Source organism: Equus caballus, chromosome 14 (assembly GCF_041296265.1).
Source record: "Equus caballus isolate H_3958 breed thoroughbred chromosome 14, TB-T2T, whole genome shotgun sequence".
Lineage (NCBI taxonomy): Eukaryota > Metazoa > Chordata > Mammalia > Perissodactyla > Equidae > Equus > Equus caballus.
The window spans coordinates 87,884,776-87,908,167 of record NC_091697.1 but is presented as its reverse complement, the minus strand read 5'-3'; the positions used below and the strand labels follow the sequence as shown (position 1 = coordinate 87,908,167).

Genomic DNA, 23,392 nt, shown 5'->3' with positions numbered 1-23,392 from the left:
TAAACATTATCTCTTGACCAATGAGGTGCATTTTAAATTATTTACTTTTTAAATATGCAATATATTTACATATTTTAGATTCAAAAAAGGTCAAAAGACACACAGTAAAAGCTCTTCCTCCCACCTGTCCTCCAGCCTCCCTGGAGGCTTTGATACATATTCAAGCACACATATATATATATCTTTTTTGTTTTTCTCCCCTTTTAGCCAATACCAGGATTTTTCTTCATATTGCTCTACACTTTGCTTTTTACTGAATATAGCTTGGAGAACATTCCATTGTGATACAGAAAGAGGTTCCTCATTCATTTTATGATTGTATGTACCATAATTTATTTAATGAATGCCCTGTTAATAGAAATTGATTGTTTCCAAAATGTTCTTATTAAACCAATACTTCAATTAAAAACAATGGCCTTTCTCATAGACTCTTTTGTATATGTGCAAATATGTCTGTTACATACATTTCTCAAAGTTATTGCTGGGTCAAAGGGTAGGCACATTTATAATTTTGATAGATGTTGATAATTATTTGATTCCCTGTTTCTCTGCATCTTCACCAATACAATTCATTATCAAACTTTTTGAGCTTTGCCAGCTCTGAGAGGTAGAAAATGGTAACGAGGTGTAATTTTAACTTGTATTTCTCTTATTATGAGTGAAAATGAGCTTCTTTTCATATTTTAAGAGGTGTTCAGATGATGTTTTTATAAACTTTCAATTAATGAGACTCAAAATGTAAAATCCTGAAAAAACAGGACTTAATCACAGTTTAATGAAGTAAATAAATGACCTTTCTCCTCAATATAAAGATAAGCATCTTTCTCTATGCAAATGACGCAGTTTTTATAGGAGTGAACACAGAGTAATCTTAAAAAGAAGCTGAATGTTTGGTCTTAGGTCAGCCCAACATCAGTTGTACCAAGGCTAATATCTTAGTTTATTGCCGTTTACTGTGTGCCAGGTGGAGGCCTAAACACTTTACATTTCTTTTCTTAGTTAATTTCTGTAGCAACTGTATAAGGTAAATTCAATTTCACAATGAGAAACTAAGGCACAGGGAGGCCAGGGAGCTTACCCAAGTCTACTCTACACTCATACAGCTGCTCAAAGATTGTTAACTCTAGAGCGCCCTATATAACCACAAACTTATATTATCTTTCTGGTATGTGACTTTCCAACATTCCAGTGTTCCATTTGAAATAATACCAGCCCATGAGTAAATGAAGGCAGCTTCTTGGGACAAATGTTGCAAATAAGTTCCCCTGGTGAACTGTTGTAGGATTAGTAACCAAAGGAATTTCAGGACCATAAAGTAACATTTAAAGAGACGAAGACTGGCCTGGTTTAATGAACCTTTGAGAGTTAGGGTCAAGATATCTCCCCCAAAGAATGACATAAAAATAAACTCAATAAAAGTAGAAGAGCTTATTTTCTCATCTAAACACAAATTTTTATTTTTTTATTAATACCTAGTTGATATTCTTTGTGATAAAACAATCTTACCATATAAATAAATTTTATGATTTAAGCAAACTGTGGTAATGTAAGAAGCATACAATATTTTGTCTACCTAAGTAAATTTAAAGATTAAATGTTGACCTTATATATAGGGTTCACAGTGTGAGGATAAGTGTTGGCTGGGCCTTAGAGAAAAATGACTGGACCCCTGGGTCACCGCCATCTTTTGTAAAGCCTTAATGCAAATTTTAGAAAGAGTTCCCCCTAGGTGGACCAACTGGAAAAAAGCCACTTTCTCTGAGTGGATGAAGTCTCAGGCAGAGCACAAGGCTTGGCAATGAGGAGGTAGGGCCCTTTATCTGGGTGTCTTTACGAACTGTACAAGATGCACAGCGGCAAGCAATGGCTTACTGGACCCTTCATCTCAACTGCTTCATTTCCTTTGGAAAAGTCTTTGGCATCTTTCAGAGGACCCCTGAAACCTCCCCAAATACCTTGGGAATTTTGTGCCAGAGAGTACCAGATTGGGGTTACATAAAGCAGCTGAAGTTTTCTCTTTTCTTTATCTTCTGATCAGGGGGCTCAAACCACTCTGTTCTGGTCCACGTAGTAAGAACACAATAAGCAGCCCAACTCTTCCATGCCCCTGACCACAGAGTGAATATACTCAGGCCATTATCAACCCTAAGGAAATGTTCACCTTCTGTGGGCCTCTTGAGTTCACAGGTCTTATTTTATATCAGCTCCACCTAATTCCGAGGGTTTCTTCCTAAATGAAGGATACGTATGTTGCACACAAACCTGTTACCACTGCAGAATTTCTCTACCCCTTCTCAGTTTCATTTCCTTCTCTCTATTACAGCACCTAGGGAGATTATTACCGAAAAGAAACAGGCTGCCACTGAGGACTTCACCTCTTCTCTAGACACACTGAGCCTTGGAGCTGGCCCCTGTTGTCTTCTTGTGAGCTTTTTCAGCTTTTCGTTTTCAATCCATGTCTTGACTCTTGGTTCTCCTCCACGTCCAGCATCAATAGATCGTACACCAGCATCATACAATTCCTATTTCTGGACCCATTTATCCTCTTCATCTGGGAAAGATGAAATCACTCTGTCAATAAGGGTGTACCAAAAAAAGGGAAGGATTTACCAGGAAGCTCATGAAGCTTAAGCGGCAGGAACCCACACTTGTAATCAGGGTGGTTAAGCACTGGGATCAATCCCGAAAATTACGGAGCCCTCTTCTGTGATCTACGGAACAGAAATGTAAAGTCTCACCCAAACACTCATCTGTATTTTTAAGGACATGTAAAACTATGTTTGAGAAAAAAAATAAGCTGACTTTATTCTTAGAGTTTCCTCTGTAGTCCACCTCTTCGAGTTAGTGGATTGTCCTCACCTGTAGGCAAGCATGTACTATCAGGAGCCAAAATTCTTAAAGAAAAACCCTATCCTTGCCGCCTGACATTTGGGTATCTATAGCTTGGGGATTCTTTCTGGTCAACAAAGCGGGGTAGTTGCCCACACAGCATTCTCTAGAGAGATTAGTCTTGATTCATCTCCTATTAATAGAGATGAGGGCAGCCTGACATTTAGACAACTTAAAGGGCCTAAGTTCTATTGTTATAGGAAGTTAGATCACCAGACAGAAATGTGTTAGAAGTATTTTAGCTTCACTTAAATGTACCAGAATTTTTTTCTACGCCCTTGGCTTTTATCAAGATTCGGCTTAAGCACTAGTTATGGAATCATTTCTAAATCTTCTGCATAAGCACTGATGACTACATTGCTCCTTTGATACTTAGATAAATATACAGAGAGAGATACATATATGGAGAGAGCTACATGTAGAGAGAAAAACATACATAAAGAGATATCTGTATTGATGTACATATATACACATCCATAGAGAGAGAGGAGGAAAGAGAGACAGAACAAAAATATTAACAGTGATTAATATAGAATTATGGAATATTCTTTAAACTTACCTCTATTTTCCAAATATTCAATGAGAAAACTATATTGTTTTCGTAATCAGAGAAAATTTTTTTAAAAAATTAGTTAACTTTGGAAAGCAGTGTCTTGACTAGAGACTGTAAGACTAAAGACAAAGGGAACTTCACATAAATACTGTGCTATAGTTGATAAAGTTGTTTTTCATGGGGGTACAGATTAAGAATTCTGAAACTATTGTACATGTAAGCTGGGACTGAACAAATAAGTAAATAGTGGCAGATGATAGGATCCTGTTTTCTCACTTTTGGAATAGAAAGCTACAAATAAACAAGGAAGAAGGTTGGAATGAAGCTTTTGGTATAGATTAACGAGGCACTGACACCCCAGTAACGATGATCACACCCAGCACCCAGATCTTGGTTTCTAATACCACTTTCCAATAAAAGGAATCAGGACTCCTTGAAGAAATGGCTAACTCTAGTGCTGCAGCAGGGAATGAGTAAGATGAGCCTGAAGCATCTTATAGTGCCAGAAAGTAAAGGATTGTTCAAAAACTAAATAATAGAGGGGGCCGGCCCGGTGGCCAAGTGGTTGAGTTTGCGTGCTTTGCTTGGGCAGCCCAGGATTTCACCAGTTCGGATCCTGGGTGCAGACCTAGCCCAATCATCAAGCCATGCTGAGGTAGTGTCTCACATGCCACAACTAAAAGGACCCACAACTAAAATATACAACTATGTACTGGGGGGCTTTGGGGAGAAGAAGGAAAAATTTTAAAAAAATAAAAATCTTAAGAAGAAAATTCAAAGATCAAAAATAAATTAACCAAACTGTCAGCTCAAAAGCTATACAGAAAACGGCAAAGTAAACCAAAAGGAAGCAAAAGAAAAAGAAAATTTTTTTAAATTAAAAAAAAAACTAAATGATGGGGGCACGTCGAAAGGAAACAGGTGCTGACCTGAAAGAGCTCCCAATGGCCAAAGCTGGAACAATTCAAGGAACAAAGTAAATAATGTAGTATTAGATATAACCAAGTATAAAATAAATGGCCATGAGTCCATACTGATATAAATAAATGATTGTATAAATAAATAACTGAGGAGAAGAGACAAATATCCCATATGGAAGAACTCCAACTAATTTATGCACATACTCCCTCCTCAAGGAGGTGAAGCTTAACTTTCCACCCCTTGAGTGTGGGCTGTGCTTAGGTGATTTGCTTCCAAAGAGTACAGAAAAGTGTAAAAAAGGAACTTTACAGTTGAGGAGTCTGACAAGCACAACAGCCAAGTGATCAAGATTAACATCATCAGTGATAAATCATGTCCATAGCACGTTCCCTTGATATGATGTTACAATAATGACCCTTCATTTCTATGGCTCTTCTTCCCCAAAATTCATAACCCCAGACTAGAAAAAGATCATCAGACAAACCCAAAGTGAGGAATATTCTTCAAATACTTGAGCAATATTCCTCAAAAGTGTCAAGGTCATCAAAAAGAAGGAACTTCTGAGAAGCTGTCACAACACAGAGGAGCCTAATGAGCCAAGTTCATTACATGTAATGTGGTGTCCTGCATGGGATTCTGGCATAGAAAAAGGACATCAGGGAAAACGCGAGGAAATTTGCACAACGTATGGAGTTTAGTTAATAGTGACATACCGATGTTGGTTCACTAGATGTGACAAATGTACCATAGGAATGTGCAATGTTAACAATAGGGGAAACTGGATGCAGGCTGTCTGGGAACTGTCTATACTGTCCTTGCAACTTTTCTGTAAATCTGAAATTATTCTAAAATTTAAAAAAATATTTTAAAAGAATTAGGTTTAGATTTTTATACAAATATATACCTGAATCAGAATTCCTATAAAGATGTAAAACCAGAGCCAAGTAAAGACCAAGCTGTTTTTTTGCTGAAGGCCACCATACTTTGGCACTACAGCAGACTGGGCAAAGTATAAGAACGTTAGATCCCCACGGCTGTGTTCAAATCCCAACTCTGCCACTTACTGACTATATAACCTTGAGCAAGTTATTTATTCTCTCTGAACCTCCTTTCACTTATCTATTACCTGTAGATAATAAAACTGAATACCTACTTCCTACGGTTATTCTGAAGATTTAATGAGGTGATGTATTAATGCATTTAGCACAGTGTCTTGTGTACTATAATTGTGCGATAAATGCTACTTGCAATTATTATATTGCATTTATTATTATTATTATTAATATAGCTGAGCAGTACTCTAGGAAAGCCCTGATCTAGACCCACACATCTGACCCAGCTGACACCCAGAATTCACCTAGGTGTGTTCATCCCCGGGACTGGGTTGTTTTCCATTTCCTCAGGAAACTTGATTGAGATATTTGTTTCATTTGTGTTTGTGCTGATAGAATGGCTGGTTATTTGAAACAACTCCAACATTTGCTAGGCAACAAAAAAAAACAAGTTTGGGATGACGTGTTCATGGTAATGAATACACCAAACCCAAAGTCTGTAGTGTTCCCATCCTAGGATAGTGACGTGTTCATTATGGCCCCTCACACCTGGAGGCAACACAGGAAACTGAGTCACACAAGTAAATATTCTGGCTGGCAAGTATATCTCTGGAAATCAAGTTATATTCTTGAAAGCTGGCTATTTTCCTCTAACTTCCATTCTTTTCCCACTCACAAGCACCATTTTATTGACTTAATTTTCTATACAGAAATTTTAGCAGCCCAATTCTCTCCACGGCAAACAGCTTGCTTCAAATGCTTAACAAAGCCAGAGTAATTCTTTAATGGCTGTTTCCATCTGGAACTTACCAAGACAAAGAGATTCATAGGAATTAACTTTTAGTTATAAGAGTTACTGCATTCTTGTGCTATAGAAGTTTTCAAATTAATTATCTTATCCTTTCTATGTATATCTTAACCCACCCCTCTCACTCAAAAAATAGTCACCTCAATTTTCCTTAGGCCTTGTCCTCATTTCTTCTCTCAGCATGTCTTTTACCCATTAATAATTGTTTCTTGTAGCATATCTAGAAGGTAGTTACACTGGGCTGATATGCTGAGCAAACCATATTTCCTCACTATAGAGAAAAAGAAACCACAATTGGTCATCAACGTGACTCACTCAGCCTTCTATCACCACACCCAAACCGCACGAACTGCAAATCCTTTGGTTAGATTTAACCAAGAAAATAAAGCCATCACACAGAGCAAGATTTTGTGTATCAACACATGCTTAATATCACCTCTCCTTTGTGTTTATGGTAGTCTTGCTCCTTCTTGCTGCAGATCACTTCACTTTACATAGTTAATTGTGTTAGATTTATTTTGTTGTTTTTCCCTACACTTCTATTGTTTTAGGCTCAGATTGTCATGTGAGCACAGTGTGCCATTTCCAAGAGGCTCTTAAATGGCCTGTGAGTTCATCATATGTCCAGATTTCCCTTTGTTGAGAAAAAGTCTCATTTTGGTTATAATACTCAAAGTCATTTTCGGCACTTGCAAAATCTTAATTTTTTTAACCGATACATAAGAGATCCACAAATTTCTGGAGAGGAGAGAGTTGAGAGCATGCACCAGGGACTATTTGGAGCATCTTCCCAGACCGTTCCAGTTCCTCCTTCACTGGAGTAGCGTCCCGTAGCCTATTAGGGCCTCATCACTCTACTCCCTTCCTCGCAACCTAAAGTTGATTGGACCAGGGGTAGACCTGACTTGCACTGACCCAAACAGATTTGCTTTCCTCACTGGGAGGTGGGAACTGGAGAAGGAAAGTAAGAAGGGGACAGAGACAGAAACTTTCTAAGTGGCAAGAACTATGACGTGAAGCATGTAGACCTGGGATTCAATGTGGGAACTGACAATCCCGCAAGCCAGCCTGCAGAGAGAGGGCATTGCAGGCCTGCAAGGGAAGCAGAGATAAGAGATGGAGATAGAGGAAGACAAGCTTCCTTCCAGCCTTCCAGCTACGAGTTCCAGTCTCAAGTGAGGCCCAGTTGCATTCCAAGTCTTTAGTTCTAAGAGGCCCCTTATCTCCTTGGAACTAATCTGCCCTCCTTTTTGTTTTAACTAGTACAGTTGGCTTTTTCTGTTGCTAACAATAAGAGTCTGAAAAAATTCAGAGCATAACTAGAAAATCCCTCCTGTCGCTACTGTACATCACATTCACAATTCCCTTTATAGGGAAAGGCATCCTATTTGGCTGTGGGCTACCATTCAAACCCATTCCTCCCTGTTTGGTTCTCATAGAAGATAAAGAAAAGTTATCAACTTTCCCTTTGCCTGTCATCCTTCTTCTAACCTTACTCACCCTTCTCCACAGGAAACCAGTTGTCTCCCCACTGGGAGTTCTCCCCACTGGGCCATGCTCCAGCCATACTCCTTTCCCCTTCCCTGAAGGTTTCCACATTGTTGTTCTCCCTGGAGAGTCTCCTGCCCTGGGGATCTGAATCCTGCATATTCTTCAGGGCCCAGCACAAACCCACTCACCATGAGGCCTGGCCAATCACTCTGCCCCATATCTTCCTCTTCCTTTTATGATCTCCTTGAAATGTTTCTACTATCTATTTATTGACACTGAAAAACATTCAGGATCCTATGTTAGGTGAAGAATGCATTTACAAAATACCATGTACATTTACAGAGATACAGATAAAGATAAAGCTATATATCAATAAATTAGCTGTGTTAGGGTTTGGGGGTAACTTTCTTTCAGTTTTATTTTCCCAGTTTATATTTTATTAATTACTCTACCATGAACACATAATATACAATAAAAATAATAAAAAGAAAAGGCTGAGCTGCTTGATCTGGCTTTTAAAGACTGCTATAATTTGAGTTCTTCCAAAATTCAGCACAAACCTATATGGTCTTGAATCGTTCTCTTCTCCTTTATTCAGGTCAGCTTCCAGTTCCACATGTCTTACAATATACTTGAAGATTCAGATCAGACTTGCTTGCTTTTTCTTACTCTTCATCTTTCTGTTCCCCTAATTCTGATTTACCAGCAAGTTATTAGTTGATTAACTTATCCTTGATAACGTCTGAGTAAAGCCAAGTAAAATCTTATACTATGTATAAGTGTGTGTGCTCCTTCTGAAAGATGTACCAGTCAGCCTTTCATTGTTGGAGTCCCTGTGACCACCATTTCTGTCAACAGCTTCTGTTTTCCCAGAAACTTCAAATATCACATCTTATATTTTCCATCGCATCATTTTAATATAGGAAAGATAATCATATGCCCAAATAATGCATGTCAAAAGTAGACAGTAAAACAAACAAGTGGTGTATAACTCATTCCCCGAGTGGGCTTGGCCAAATGCTCTGTGTCAGGAGGCTCTATGACACACGGCATTTAAGTGGAGGCTTCACAGAGGAGACACCTAAACATATGTTTTCCTCCTTGTAGGTGTGCCATGAGCTGATTGTATCTGTAGCTAATTTTTAATTAGGTACTGTGAATTACTTAGTTCACTTTTCTGCTTTATGTCCCTCTTGTAGGGTTTTAATTGAGCCCTATTTAATGCTGTAGCTAAAATGACATTAAACCAATTATCTTTGTTAAAAGTATCCCTGTGACCCACTTGCATTAATCAGGTGTCTTCTCAGGACCATCCCTGACAGTGGTCATCTGAGCTCTGCCCAGGTGACTACTGCTGGTAGTATTCTGTACTGGCGCAGGGCATAGGCTTTGGACTCAGTTAAATATAGGTCTGAATAACAGTCTGGTACTTAGCTGAGAGCTCTTAGGCCATTTGCTGAATCTCTCTGAGACTCAGAATCTTTAACAGTAAAATGAGCCTACTAATCCATAGCATGCAGGGCTGTTATTTTTTTAAACGTGTCACCGGGAACTTCTGATCTAATGTGCAGATTGAACACCTGTCTTTATCCCTTCTCTCTCCGGAAACTCCACTAAAAAGAGAGTAAATGTATTTAAAGCAAAAAGGAAACTTATAAACCCACAAAGATAAAGAGAATAGAAGAGGAGACAATTACAGACATGAGATACCAACACATTCCTGGAAAACGGAAAGTGTGAGTGGAGTCATGGCAACTGACTTTTACGGGATGGAGAATGCAACAAGCTGAGAGCCTGGAGGAAGGCTCCTGACAGAAGTGAGCCAGGCGGAAGGCCAGTTTGAACGTCCAGGATTTTGAGGTGGGGCATGGGCTGAACAGAAGGAGATGGGTGAAAATCTATAGAGGGCAGTTACGACCTCAGGCCCTTTCTTCCATCCCACCCAGCAAGGTAACTACCCCTTTCCAACCTCAAATGAGATGGGAGACTCACAAAGAAAGGGATGGTGGAGAGAGGAGAAGAAAATTAGAGGATCAATTCAGGACACACAACAGAGGGAAGGCTATAATCAAATAATGACATTTAAAAAAATCCATAAGAACTAGCCAATAGTAGTTCTCACACACATACACACACACACACAGTCCCCTAGGCGTATCATTGGTGCCCTGTCCCAAGTCCAAATGTCTCAGAGGCCTAAGGGGCGTCCTCTGCAGAACGTTGCAGAGAAGCCCAAGTTCTCATCCCAGTAGAGGAACATCACAAGTTACCCTTCCCCTTCCTGACTATGCGGGGCTTTCTTGTAGAAGAGCTCAGGCCCAGAAAATTTTTGTCTGATTTAGATAGTTGGGATGAAGAGGACTGAATCAATAGCATTATTTCCATAAAGCCACATTTATTTATAGTCCTAGTTGGGTGTACGTTTATTCATTCAAAAAAATTTTCAGAATATTCTTGGAATGAGATTGTCTACTTACATTGTCATCCAAGCTCAGTTGTGAGAGACACAGCAGAAAGAAGAATTGCGATACATCAGTCAAATGAATACTTCAATGTTACAATCAAAAAATAAATTTCCAAACACAACTCTAAATATTTACTTTGCTCTAGTCTCTTGAAAAAAAATCTCTCTCAAAGCTTCTCTATCTCTATCTTTAAAAGTATGGTATACATTTATGAAGCAGTAAAGACTCTTTTGCGTAGTTTTTTCTTCCTTTCCCCCACCCATCCTTCAATAAATGCACACGTATACTAAGCACACACACAGACAGATGACAATTATGTAGACAGATTGTGTATATAGAAAGTGTATCTTAGGCTGATGGTTAGAGAAAGTGGAGAAGAGAAATTTGCAAATTGCATGAAATAATTCTGCAAAGTTTTAGAGGAGGAAGCATGTTAGACAAGAATTATCTGATAATTAATTTCAAATTCCAAGTCACAATTTATGATTTCTAGATGCAAAGAAAGAATATTAATATATTTACTTCAAGAAGCAGCATGTTAGGACAGGATAGAGTTACTGTGGTAACCAACAAACCTGAACGTCAGTGGCCGATCACTTAAAAGTACATTTCTTTCTCATGCAACGTCCACTGCAGGTCAAGTGGCTCCCCCAGGCAGCTTGCTTCCAGTGATCCATGCTATTTTCATCTTGTAATGTCATCATCTCAACCTGAGGCCTACAGCAGGGGAAAGGAGTATGTGCGGAAAGTTCATAACCGCTCATGCTTCAACCTAGAAGTGACCCATATCACTTGCACTTTCAGCCCATCGGCCAGAACTATTCACAAGGCCAATCTAATTACAAGGGACTCTGGGAATGAGGAGGAGTACGTGGATATTTGGTGAGCATTAAATGTCTCTTCCACAGGCTGAAAGCACGGATACAAAACCTGGCTCTGCCACTTACTGTGTAATCTGTTCAACCTCTCCATAACTCAGTTTCTTCAACTATAAGATTAGGATGGTAATAGCATCTAACTTATGATGTTGTTATAAGGATTATACGAGAATATTCAAGCAAAGTGTCTACAGCAGTGTCTGTCACAGAGAAAGTTCTCAGCAGCTGTTAGCTATTGTATCACCATCATTATTACTTAATTTGCGATGCCTACCAGGATTTGGCTAACCTTCCCTACCTCAAATGACTTGAAGTTTAGGTGCAATGCTAGAGAAACACATCACATTTGAATAACATTTTACAGTTTGAACACTCACAATAAATCTGTGAAGCATGTAGGATGAACATAATTCCCATTTCACTGCTCAGGAAACAGCTCAGAAACTGCTCAGTTGGGTTAAGGTCACATTGTTAGTCCTGGGAAGAAGACCAAAACCAGGTCCCAGGCCTCTTTGGACAGACTTCTCCACTGGCCTAGACCGACTGATCAAGGTAGAAACCAAGGTGGCAGAAACGGCTTGATCTGGGCCACAGAGTAGAGGAATGAAGGAGAAAGAGAGAAATCTGGCCCCTTGGTTTCAAATATTTAAGAGAAGTGTAAACAATGGATCCTGGGAGAGGCTACAGTCCCAATTCCAAGTACCAGTGGACTTTCATGGGAGAAGAAACTTTAACCATGCCTATTGAAACGCAATGTCGGCCATGTCAGCCACTAAGGTCAGGAATACATAGCGACAAAAACACAGTAATGTAGCGTCCCTGTCAGAAACCAAGGGCTGCAGTGGGAGTCTGAGGCTCACTGACATACAAAAATAAAAAGGTTTTAAAAACAATTCAAGCAGCAAAAGGCTGAACTTTCTATTAGCTTTAAATCCTTTTAGCAATTGTATGAGATTAAACTATATGAAATTACCATCTCTGCAGGTCAAAAATTTTTAATATAGGCAATTTTAGATGGTTCAATCTAATATAATTGGACTGGAGAGGTTTTTTTCCCTATGATTGCCTCTACTCTTCTAGCATAGTCATGCATGTACAGAGCCACAAACTACTCCTGCAACAAGAATATGAACAGTGCACCTACTGTGTGCTGACGCTCTTCTAGGCCCTGGGATAGATCAGTGAGCAAGAGAGGAGTCACTGCTCCATTAGTCAGACTTTGCTGAACAGGCCGTCCACTGAGTACGAGTCCCAGAGGCTGGGCTTCAGAGTCAGTCCAACCTGTGATGACTTCCTGGCTCTGTGTGACCATGAATGAGCGTGTAGGGGGGGTGTGTGTGCGTGTGTTCTTTCCTAGGCTCACAGTACAGAGGTATAGAATAAGTATTCTATAAATTGTAACTATTACATTTATTAACACTTATGGAAGGAACCCTCCCTTCAAAGATTTTACCATTTAAAGAAAAATAATATACAAATATACTAATTTAAGTGCTGAAACTTCAAAACACAGAGAGAAATAAACAGGTTTGTGAAGTCAGGAGTGTAAACTTGACGCTGTAGAGCTCTCATGGGTGTGGCTGGGTGACCCTATTCCGAAAGGGTTAGACTAGAAAGACCAACGAGGAAGTAAATCTTCAGACAAGTTCTGAGAGTGAGTTTTGAAAGAGGGGAAGAAACAACCTGAGTAAAAAGATCCAAAGCCTTGTGGGAAATATGACCTATAAGGTAGGTCAGTCAACACAGAGAGAAGTAATGTTAGAGCCTTTCTTCCTAGGAATGTTGTGGAAACACAACCTAATTTGAGAAGGTAGTTACTCTTTCCAGACTAAATGCCAAAATGAAATTCCTCACATAGGAAAAAACCGGAGAAGGTCCGAGCTTATTTTGAACTTGGGTCTTCCACACTTGCATCCAATCATTCTCCATCTTGGGTGTATTAGTTAGCTAGGGCCGCCCTAACAACAGCTAGGGCTGGCTCAGAACAACAGAAATTTATTCTGTTGTCGCTCTGGAGGCTAGAAGTCCAAAAGCAGGATGTCAGCAGGGCCATGCTCCTGAAGGTGCTGGGGGAGGATTGTTCCAGGTCTCTCTGCCAGCTTCTGGAAGGGCCTCGGCTATGGCAGCATAACTCCAATCTGCATATGGCGTTCTCCCTGCGTGCACATCTATGTCCCAGTTTCTCCTTTTTATGACACCCATCTTTCTGGATTATGGTCCACCCTAATGACTTCATTTTAACTTGATTATCTCTGTAAAATCCTGTCTCCAAATAAAGGTGCATTCTGAGCAATGGGGTTAAGACTACAACATATCTTTTTTGGAGGGACACAATTCAACCCATAACACTGAAAAAAAGAAAACTGATCTAATCATAAAAAGTGATATTGGCTACAATAAACAAAGTGATACCTCTTGGGAAATAATCCAAAATTCATGTAAGTAAAAATCTAATAAAGCAAAACAGTTTTACAAAGCAAAGTAGCTTTCTTTTGCAAGAAGGCTGTTTTCTCCACAGAACTATGCTATGTCAATTTGAAACACAAGTCACTCTCAGTGTATGCTTTCATGTTACCAATGCCTTTGGTGTTTGAACTGGATCTCATTAACAAACACTACGATGAATCCAAAAGGATACTGTTGACCCTGCAGGTGTGGAGAACCAAGAGTTAAGAGAGTTGTTTTTCCTTCACAGCTCTGTATCTGTCACTGGCAGCAACAAACCGCCAGCCATCCCCTCCACCTAATCCCAGCACAAACAGGACCATTACCCCCAGCAGAAAAGCCAAGCCACTCATACAAACAAAATAATCCAAGTCTCAAAATCATTCCAGAAGAAGATGGTGGGACGGGAGATAGTGTGTTTGTTACAACTTTTCATTTGCTAGTTCACAACAGAGAGGCTGGGCACCAGTTAAGCTTCAGCTTCACCTCTTATTGTTCTGGTAAGTGATTTCTAGAAGCACAATTTGCTTCAACAAGGCAAAGTTAGAAATTCTGGGAATTCTAAATTATAAAGTTTACCTGTAAATTATATAGGCATTGATATATAATATTTATTGATTGGTTACCTAGAATTACAATTTAAAAAATACTGTGTATTGGTTTTTAAGAAATAAGTTGAATAATAAAAAAAGATGGACAGTGAAAGGTAAGTCTTCTTCCCACTTCACATGCCCAGTCTCCCGGGTTCCTCCTAGAGGCCACTACTATTTGCAATTTTTTATGTATCATTCCAGAAATAGCCAATGCAAGCAATAACTATGTGGTTATATGGGTTATCTATAAAACGTACATCCCTTTTTCATTTTTACATAATACTAGAATACTGCATACGCTGTTCTTCACATTGCCTTTTTTAGGTAATAATACATCTTGTAAGATGGTCCCCATCAGCTCATAGGAATCAATCTTTTAAATGGCTGCATAATATCCTAGTATGTGATTGTGTACTACATTTAACTGTTCCTTATCAGTGGCCATTTCACTTGAGTCCAGTTTTTCACTATTATAAACAGTGCTGTAATGAACAGTTTTGTATGTGTCTGTGCATGCCATATGCAAGTATGTTTGTTAGAGAAATTCCTAAAAGTGGAATCACTAGTGAAAAGATGCATACAATTACCTCATTTTCAACAGATATTTGCCAAATTGCCAGCCAAAATTGTTGCATCAATTTACATTCCAATCAGCAATATGAGAAAGTACCTACTTCTCTACAGTGTTGCCAGTGCCGTGTATTGTTAATCTTTTTTGTCTTTCCCAATCTAATAGTATAAAAATGGTATCTGATTGTGATTTTAATATATATTTGCTTTATTTTGAGTCAGATTGAAGTGTCTTTTCACATGTAAATCAGCCATTTATATTCCTTTTTCTGTGAATTCTCTATTTGTATCCTTTGTGATGTTTCTGTTGAATTGTTGATTATTTTAATGATTTATAGTCATTTTTATGTTGTCTTTATGTATACACTCATTTTCTATGAAGAATTTTAAATTTTAATATAGTCAGATGTCTTAATCTTTTCCTTTAAAGTTTCTAGGTTTTGTGTTCATATTTTAGAGGGAGTTTTCCAATCTAAGATTATAAAAAATATTCTCCCACATTGTCCTCTGGCACTAGTAAATTTTGAGGTGACTTTACAGTGTTTCCTCACTCAATGGCACCTTAAAATACAAAAGATCATCATTTAAAAAGAACTAGAGAAACTCACATTTCATCTCTTGGAAAGCAGAATCACATTCTTATTCATATAATTTGGAATATCTATCTTTCCAAAGCACTAGAACTTAAAAAATTTAAAGTATAGTATTAGACGTTAAAGAAAAGGAGAATCCAAGTTAACTATAATAATCTTTGAAAATCTTGAAAAAGGATATTACATTTGAAACAAATAGGATAGGAATAATTCACATTTAAAAATAATCTGAGAGCCAGCCCTGATGGCCTAGAGGTTAAAGTTCAGCATGGTCTGCTTCAACAGTCAGAACCATGCCACTTGTCTATCAGTAGCCACGCTGTGGCAGCGGCTCACACAGAAGAACTAGAAGAATTTACAACTATGTACTGGGGCTTTGGGGGGAGGGGAAGGAAGAAAAAGGAGGAAGATTGGCAACAGATGTTAGCTTGAGGTGAATCTTCCCCTGAAAAAAAATATAATAATAATCTGAGTGTGGGCTGGACTGAGACACTTTCTTCCCAAGAAGAGAGTATAGACAGGGAGAGACTGTAAATTATCAAGGAGAAACCTTCCTGATCCAGGTATTCGCATTAACATCACCAGTGATAATCACATGGATACCACGTACCCTCAGTGCAATGTAATGATAAGGCCACTCACCACTGTAGTGCTCTTCTCCCAAACCCACAGCTCCAGCCTAATCATGAGAAAAACATCAGATAAACTCAAAGGGAGGGACATTCTACAGAACATCTGACCAGCACTCTCAAAACTGTCATGATCATGAGAAGCAAGGAGAGCCTGAAAAACTGTCACACTCTAGAGAAGAGTGTAAGGAGATATGACTATAGTGTGATGTGCTGGACGAGAACCTCAAACAGAAAAAGGACATTAATGAAAGAACGGTGAAATCCAAAAAAATTTTTGGAGTTGAGTTCAGAGTAATATACCAATGTTGGCTTCTCCGCTTTGACAAATGCAAGATGGTGACATTTGGGGAAACTGAACCTGGGGAGCTCTGTACTATCTGTGCAACATTTCTGGAAATCTAAAATTATTCCAAAATAAAATTATAGTAGAAAAATAGTTTTATGTTTAACAAGAATTTTCTGATAATAAACACCCTTAAAATATTTGAAATAAACTTTTATTTGTAATAGCCATTTTTAAAGGTTTACAGTGAATTTTCCAGCAGTATATTCATTGCTCTAAATAGCTGATCAACAGGCAATGTGAATCTGCCAAGTAACAAAACTATTCCTGCTATGAGTATCTTTCTAAAACCCTTGGAGAAGCTGCAAATGTGAATGAGTAAACAGAAGACTAAGTGACTCTCTTGTACTGTGGAAGGATCTTAAAATGTTCTTTTGAAATTCATAGTTAGTCATCATGTTGAAGACCAGTTTGTAAGGATTTTTTTTCTTTTTCTTTTCTTTCTTTCTTTTTTTTTTTTTTTTGGTGAGGAAGATTGGTCCTGTGCTAACCTCTATCGCCCATCTTCCTCTTTTTGCTTGAGGAAGATTGGCCCTGAGCTAACATCTGTGCCAATCTTCTTCTTCTTTGTATGTAGGACACTGCCACAGCGTGGCTTGATGAGCAGCGCGTAGGTTCACACCCAGGATCCAAACCCGTGAACTCCAGGCTGCTGAAACGGAGCACTCAAACTTAACCACTATGCCCCTGGGCCAGCCCCAGGAAGTATTTTTTAATAACAACTTAATTGAAACAAAATTCATATACTATGCAATTCATTTAAGTATACAATTCAGTGGTTTTTAGTGTATTCACAGACATGTAAATCACCAGTCAATTTTAGGACATTTTCATCACCTCACAAAGAAACCCCAAACCCATTAGCTGCCACCCTCCTGCCCTCATACCCCCACTCCAGCCCTAAACAACTACTAATCTACTTTCTACTTTCTGTCTCTACGGATTTGCCTATTCTGAACATTTCATATAAATGGAATCATACAATATACGACCTTTTGTGACTGGCTAGAAGTATTATTTTAATATTCTCCAGCTACACTCTGAAGAACAGATAACTAAAGTACCTTAGAAAAATTCACTTTTATCATTGCAGATATTAAATCACTCATTTTGAAATATAATCTCAATTCCCCACCCCAAGGAATCACGCATCCCATTCATATGGAAACATCCCCCTTCACATTCCATGATAAATGTCGTTGTGTATATAGCAGAGAATAGATGTAGAGTAGTAGTCAGGAGCACAGGCCAGAGAGCTAGACTACCTTCATCAAACGCTAATACTGTCACTGAGCAGCTGTGTAACCCAAGGCAAATTACTCAACCTCTCTGGGCCTTAGTTTCCTCACTGGTAAGTTGGGGAGAATAATGGTTCCTACCACATAAAGGTGAAATGAGTGAATACATGCAAAACTCTTAAAACAGTTCCTAGTACATAGTAAGTACTATACATGTTTGAGTTATTTACTATCATTATCAACTGTGAGAGCCATTCAATACAAACAGTACTGGAGTGTTTAGACGGATCTCCTCTTGACCTCTTGAGCAGATATGATCAGAGACCACTTCAATTATAAGTGTCTTTCTAAATTCCCCAGCCTATTTCTTTCAGCTTTTGGAGAAGGAAGTCTAGCCTGGAAAAAACCGGTAATGTGTTCTTATTCATGCTACAAATATTTATTGAGGACATATTGTGTACCATACATAATCTCAAGTTGTGTGAATAAAATTAAAATGATCGTTTTCATCATGGAGTCTAGCGGTGGCTACAGATAAACAGTTATGACAGAGATCAAAGAACATATTAATATTCACAACAATGTCACCTCCATTGGACCCTCTAGGAAGAATTACATCATTGTAGAAGGAAACAAGAAGGAGAAATAAGACAAGATAGCATCTTCTGGTTGGTTTTTGAAGAGTTTATAGAAGAAGTTGCTGAGCATGGGGGAGATAATGGGAGTAAGATAAAGAGAGAAAGGATTTTTAAGATGTTTTGCTGAGTATTCAGGTTGTGTTGCCATTCAGGCCTTTTCAATTGAAGTAAAGGGATTGCGGTGAAGATTAAAATACTTTTAATTACCTCAGAATGCACTGTTTCTTTAAATACACACTGCATTTGGGTCTGGGCTATGAGGATCCCGGGTTTTATTTGGGACTCTAGACAGTTACAATATAATGCAGTGCTGGGAAAAGGTAGAGAGAGCTTTGGGCATGGAAAGCGAGGTGTATTCCAGAGGAGGGAAAATGAGCAAAGGCAGGAGCTGGGAAGAGCCGGGAATGTTCTGGGATCTGAAAGCAGAAGGGCATGGCTGGAACACAGCGGCATGAAGGCACGAGGCTGCAGATGGGGCTGCCCAGGTCAGAGCCTGCAGGCCCCAGCAGGCCATATTAAGGGGTCTAAATTTCATCCTGTTGGCACTGAGGAACCACCAAGGACTATAAACATTGAAGAGGGATGATCGCACAGTGCTAGTTATTTGCTGGCCCGCAGATCATACTGAGAACCAAGGTCTTTTCATGAACCCACACTCCCGAGGATGAAAAGTTGTAAACCAAAGGGAAATTAGCAAGGGAAGCAGAAGAGAGCGAAAGGTTCCTATAGCTTCCTGGCAAGCAGGGGCTGTCTCATACCTACCTCCTTGCCTGCTGCCAGACCTATAGAGAAATCTTGTTTTGTTTTAATACCACTAGACAAAACTAGAAAATACAAATTTTGCTTTCCCTTTATTTCTAACCATTCATAGCAATCACAGTTGTAAAATCGTTGCTTCTATATATCTAGAGACTAGTATTAACAGCATGGCTGCTCCGTGAAACAAATTGTTTTTCAATGACCCCTCTAGAAGGCAACGGTCATTGTGAAAGGGGGAGAAATTTAATTAGATGGGTGATATTTTCAAACTTAATGTTCCATGATACAGCAATTCAACAGCATGCTTTCGCAATATTTATTCCCTCTACCATTCTCTTTGCAAAGTTTTCTGGTGTTATATAGCATTGAGGAGTGTAATGGATGTGACAAACTACCTGAATCCCTTTCAGGAATAAAAGAGCCCGTACCCTGGCTGGCTCCCGGAAGCACAGCGGCACCAGCAGCTGGCCCGCATCTGTCAGCCCCCTCTGAGGGCTGCCACAGCTTACAGGAGCCAGCTCCCTGCCCTAATGCCATGCTCCTGGCCCCTCCACCATATCCAAGAACTGTCGGTGCAGGCTTCTAAAGGTTCAGCCCTCTCTCCCTGACCTTGGACATCTCTAAGGGGCGTCCTGTCTTCCCCGTTCCCTGCAGGGTTATCTGAGGCTTCTTCTGGATCTCCATCCCAGCTCACCTTCTCACCTTGCCCATCCTTCCTTCGTCTCCACAGGGGTTGATCCCAAGAGCAGTCCCTAATAAGCCCAGAAAAGGAGATATGATCTCAGTCCTCTTTGGGCCACACAGACCAGAAGCAGGACATTTTGTCACACTGAAGAACAAGGCCGGAAGGTATTTTGCAGGTGTTTTACTATCTGGAGGGACGTAAAGGATAAGAAATGAAACCTGAGGGCCCAGCTCCAGGTAGGAGTGTGACTCACGTTCTTGTTTGGCAGCAATGAGAATTTAAAACTACATCATCTGCTGTTTTTTCTCTTTCTTCTCTTCTTCCTCTGTCCCTCTATCCTTCCATCTCCATTCTTGCTTCCTCCCCCCACCCCATCTGCCTCTACGCACAAGCCCATTGGGATCTGAGAAGCACAGTGTCCTAGTCCATTGGGACTGCCTACAACAAAATAACAGAGACTGAGGAGCTTAGAAACAACAGAAATGTATTTCTCACAGTTCTGAAGGCTGGAAGTCCAAGATCAGGGTGCCCACATGGTTGGGTGAGGGCCCTCTTCAGAGTCGAGGACATCTCCCTGTATCCTCATGTGGTGGAAGGGGCAAGGGAGCTCTCTTGGGCATTTTTTATAAGGGCACCAATCCCATTCATGACAGTTCTACCTTCATGACCTAATCACCTCCCAGAGGCCCCACCTACTTATACCATTACATTGGGCATTAGGATTCTAACATATGGATTTGTGGGGAACATAAACATTCAGACCATAGCACACAGCAAGGCTCCTGTGGTCTAAACATATTCTCCACCTTGCCAGCACACCTTCCTCTCCTTTATGCACAGAAATTCACCAGGGAAGCCATTCTTCTGGATGATTCAACAGTCAGAAGCATGAAGCTCCTACTCAGATACAGGCATGTTACAAGGGAAAGGAGGCTCTGAGAGCCTTTCCAGATTTTATAATTAGTCTTCGCCTGTTTACAAGGATTCCTTTCTTTCTGGTTTACTCAGGAAAACATCACTATGGAGTAGAGTGAATTTTGCTGAAAGTCTCAAGATGGCAGATAGGACAGGTAAGTTTCAGTGGGGTTGAGGACACTTCGTTGTCAGCCAGAAGGCCCAGGTTTTTCTGCGGGAACGTCCCTTCCAGGGGTATGTGGTGGTGTAGAAAGAAATACCATCCAAAGTGAAGGCAACTGTCTAAACTGTGGGTACCTCAGAACAAACTCTGCTTCCTTCTCAATTTTACCCACCAGCTGGGTTACCAAAAAACCTGCAGCTGTCAGATCAAATGGACACTCTGCCCATTGTCTCACCCAACCTTTGAGTGACATTTTACATTGTGGACGGGCCCTTCCTTTTAGAAGGCCCTCCTCCCTTGGCCTTAGGCACCTACTTCTCTACTCACTTACTTCTGCTCCACTGCAGCTCCTTCTCAGGCTCCACTGGCTTCTGCTCTGGCCTCCATCCTCTCTTTCTTTTTCTCATTTTACACATTTCCTGATAAGAAGTGATGAGTTTCTGAAGAGGGACAGCAGTAGTGGGGACAAACAGGACATACAACATGGAGATTGCTCAGAGGAGGTTTCAACTCACTCAAGTCAACAGTCAAGTCAACATCAGGGGAGGAAGCAGCCCCTGAGCTCCTTCCTCTCCCAGCTTGCCCGCCCCTCAGTCAGAAGGAGAAGCCCCTCCTCAGCATTCTACAGTGCTCTTGGAATACCACTGCAGGCCACTGCCCTTATCCCACGGTCACTTGGTTATGGATTTATTTGTCTGTCTTTCCTGCTGGACTGTGAGGTCCTTGAGTGTAGGAGGTCCCTGGCACCTCCACTGAGGTTGACATACAGCAGGCATGCTGTTACTGAGTAAATAAAGGAATGAAATACTTAATATGTACAAAGAAAAATGTAGCAAAAGTTGCCATATATACTTAAAACAACCTTCCCCAACATGCCCAAAAGCTGATCATGGTATCAAAGTTCCAAATTCCTCATTGACTACAAGAGAAAGGGAAAACATCACCCCCTTCTTCAACTTCTTTGAAATTCTTCTTACTTATAATCATCAGCGTGCTGTTTAGCTCACACCGTTCTGCTCATACGAGTTCCAACTCTTGAGCAAAACCCTAAAGCGAAGGTCATTATCTCTTATAGATTTTGATATCAACTACATCATGTAGCACAGTGTAGTTGCACAGAAAATAAGTTGATCAATGTGTTGATTACTCCTGTACTTGGACCAGCAGCTCTAGCCGGGTGGGTGGGCTCCTTTTTATTTCCTGAACTGCCTCCACTCTTTCTTCTTCTGTCCACATTCCACCAGCCAGCCAGCCTGCTCCTTGCCCTTCCTATAATCACCAAAACCCACAACACCCCAAACTCCTCAAACACATTTGTGCTCATTCACATGCCGTATGTCACCCAAATGATCATGTGTTACAAACGCAATATGACCTCAGCTAAACTGTAAGTCCCCGGAGGGCAGAGAATGTGTATTTTTAATCTTTATGTCACTCTCTCCACAATTCCTTTCACCATGCTTGCCATGGAAGTCTTTCAAAAAATATAGAACTAACTAGTTTAAGTTCAATTTTATAAGCCCCGTTAGAAAATACCTCAAACTTCAATGGGAACCATTCTTCTTCCAGAGTTAGCACAATATACTCAGGGGTCTAAAACCTGAATCTGGGCCCTCTAGGCTCCCAGGTAAGGAAAGGGTTTCAGTTCCAGGGCCTGGAGGTGGGGCTGCCTATCTCCTCACCCCTATAGTTTTGGGGTTTGTTTAAATCACTGTTTGGTCACAATCATAAAAGCATTTTTTTCAGGCTTATGACGTATTTTCCCCACTTATGAATGTAATTCATACCACCAATCGATTTTCCTTGAATGAACAATCATAGACCCCATGTCCAAGTTGTTTCATTTTTATCTATAAATTCCTGCACTGCAGCCTGTGGTTGGAAATACTAGACACAAAGATTGTAGAACCCTTTAAGAGGAAATACATTTAAATCATTTCTGCCTGCTCCTTCCATTAAGAATGAGGCTAGCCAGTCCCTTGAATAAAGGGAAGTCAGAATCCCTAAAAACGATAATGTAGAAGGAAGCAAGAATTCCATTCTGCCAAGCTCTATGTATCATGACAAATCTTCCCTACAATCTGTCCTCTCTCTCTCCAATTACCCAAAACACAACACTGCAGAGAGCGGTCACCTCCAGGCCCCAAGTGTCAATGCCATTGCAGGGTAACAGGTCTTTTCTGTCAGGTCTGACAAATGGGCAGCAACTGCAGGGCAGCGACCGCAGGCTGACAGCGTTTGTAAAGAAGTTTTCTAGTCAGGCTCGTTACATTTCACTTCCAGCCCAAACCAGGAAGTCCTCTTTAAGCGGAGCCAAAGACAAAAGCAATCCAGCCTCGGAAACAAAACCCGCCAGGCCCGCAGAAAGGCTATAGGGGTTTAAATTTGAGACTGTTCTTGGATTTGGATCGGAACCGACGGCTTCCTACTCATAAAACATTATTAAACTTTCAAAACTGTCCCCCCTAAAACCCAAACTAAAATGACACAAAATGACAGGCGCGCGCACACACGTAGCACACAGGTACCCAGACACACACACAGAGACCAATTTGTTTTTGTGATCCGCTTCCTTATCTAGACGGTCCACGCTTGGGCCAGATTTGAGTTGGTAAATTCTTCTCCTAGCGACGCTGGGGTAGACTGCAGAAAAGGTGTCCAATTCTCGAGATTCTTAGGGAGAAGCGTCCAGGCGTAGACGGACCACGCCCGGGTCCCGCTCTCCCGTTGCGTAACTGCCAGCTAAGTCTGGGCAAGTCTG

General features: G+C 40.3%; 1 long non-coding RNA gene across 2 annotated transcripts; it reads right to left on the bottom strand.

Annotated features, from left to right (window-relative positions):
- Positions 1-1,327: 1,327 nt before the first annotated feature.
- LOC111767881 (uncharacterized) lies at positions 1,328-23,375 on the bottom strand. Of its 2 annotated transcripts, XR_002799783.2 has the most exons (3): positions 20,963-23,375; positions 10,755-10,896; positions 1,328-2,551 (listed from the first exon to the last, which is right to left on the bottom strand). It is a non-coding gene; the product is annotated as an uncharacterized lncRNA (long non-coding RNA). The 2 variants fall into 2 exon arrangements; XR_011425174.1 differs by lacking the exon at positions 20,963-23,375 and having other exon boundaries at positions 1,432-2,551; positions 10,755-10,980.
- Positions 23,376-23,392: the final 17 nt, after the last annotated feature.